This window comes from Lolium perenne, chromosome 4 (assembly GCF_019359855.2).
Source record: "Lolium perenne isolate Kyuss_39 chromosome 4, Kyuss_2.0, whole genome shotgun sequence".
NCBI lineage: Eukaryota > Viridiplantae > Streptophyta > Magnoliopsida > Poales > Poaceae > Lolium > Lolium perenne.
This window is the reverse complement of record NC_067247.2, coordinates 11499931-11502069: the sequence shown is the minus strand read 5'-3', so window position 1 is coordinate 11502069 and position 2139 is coordinate 11499931.

Sequence of the window (2139 nt, the reverse complement as noted above, 5' to 3'; positions counted from 1 at the left end):
TTTAGCAGCCATTTTATTAATTAAAGAAGATTGTGACGCAGACATGTATGAGATTCGGGTTTCAGCATTTGCAAGTTTAGTTTGCAACCCAGAGATCTCCATATTCAGATTTTCAAGTTGATTTCTTATATTCTTCAACAAGGTAGATTGCTCATTCATAGTTTTAGTAAACAATTTATTTTGCTCATATTGTGATTGCATAAAGTTCTTTGTGGATCTTTCAATTTCTAACATATTTTCCTCATTAGGTGAAGCATATCTACCATAAGCATTAGCAGGATATGGCCTAGAATCATTATAATTGTTATTTTTAATGAAATTCACATCAACATGTTCTTCTTGTGCAACCAATGAAGCTAACGGAACATTATTAGGATCAACATTTGTCCTATCATTCACAAGCATAGACATAACAGCATCAATCTTATCACTCAAGGAAGAGGTTTCTTCGACAGAATTTACCTTCTTACCTTGTGGAGCTCTTTCCATGTGCCATTCAGAGTAATTAATCATCATATTATCAAGAAGCTTTGTTGCTTCACCAAGAGTGATGGACATAAAGGTACCTCCAGCAGCTGAATCCAATAGGTTCCGCGAAGAAAAATTCAGTCCTGCATAAAAGGTTTGGATGATCATCCAAGTAGTCAGTCCATGGGTTGGGCAATTTTTAACCAAAGATTTCATTCTTTCCCATGCTTGTGCAACATGCTCAGTATCTAATTGTTTAAAATTCATTATGCTACTCCTCAAAGATATAATTTTAGCAGGGGGATAATATCTACCAATAAAAGCATCCTTGCATTTAGTCCATGAATCAATACTACTCTTAGGCAGAGATAGCAACCAATCTTTAGCTCTCCCTCTTAGTGAGAAAGGGAACAATTTTAATTTTATTATGTTACCATCTACATCTTTATACTTTTGCATTTCACAAAGTTCAACAAAATTATTGAGATGGGCAGCAGCATCATCAGAACTAACACCAGAAAATTGCTCTCGCATAACAAGATTCAGTAAAGCAGGTTTAATTTCAAAGAATTCCGCTGTAGTAGAGGGTGGAGCAATAGGTGTGCATAAGAAATCATTATTATTTGTGGTTGTGAAGTCACACGACTTAGTATTTTCAGGAGTGGCCATTTTAGCAATAGTAAATAAAGTAAACTAGATAAAGTAAATGCAAGTAACTAATTTTTTTGTGTTTTTGATATAGCAAACAAGATAGCAAATAAAGTAAAACTAGCAACTAATTTTTTTGTATTTTGATATGATGCAGCAAACAAAGTAGTAAATAAAATAAAGCAAGACAAAAACAAAGTAAAGAGATTGCGATGTGGAGACTCCCCTTGCAGCGTGTCTTGATCTCCCCGGCAACGGCGCCAGAAAATATGCTGCTAGCGCGTAGTTGACGTGGGCGTAGTAGCTTCCTTGTGATGGTAAAGCACTCGTCCGTTGGAAACCCCAAGAGGAAGGTATGATGTCGTATAGCAGCAAGTTTTCCCTCAGTAAGAAACCAAGGTTTAATCGAACCAGTAGGAGTCAAGAAGCACGTTGAAGGTTGTTGGTGACGGAGTGTAGTGCGGCGCAACACTAGGGATTCCGGCGCCAACGTGGAACCTGCACAACACAACCAAAGTACTTTGCCCCAACGAAACAGTGAGGTTGTCAATCACACCGGCTTGCTGTAACAAAGGATTAGATGTATAGTGTGGATGATGATTGTTTGCAGAGAACAGTAGAAACAGTATTGCAGTAAATTGTATTCGATGTAAAAAAATGGACCGGGGTCCATAGTTCACTAGAGGTGTCTCTCCCATAAGAAATAGCATATTGAGTAAACAAATTACAGTTGGGCAATTGACAAATAGAGAGGGCATGACAATGCACATACATGACATGAAGAGTATTGTGAGATTTAATTGGGCATTACGACAAAGTACATAGACCGCTATCCAGCATGCATCTATGCCTAAAAAGTCCACTTTCAGGTTATCATCCGAACCCCTTCCGGTATTAAGTTGTAAACAACAAACAATTGGGCAGGCAGGGAGTGGTGTTTTGGAACATGGGAGCATATGCTCCCTATATTTGAAAATGCATCTTACACATATTTTAAATTTCAAAAAATTGAAACAAAAAATT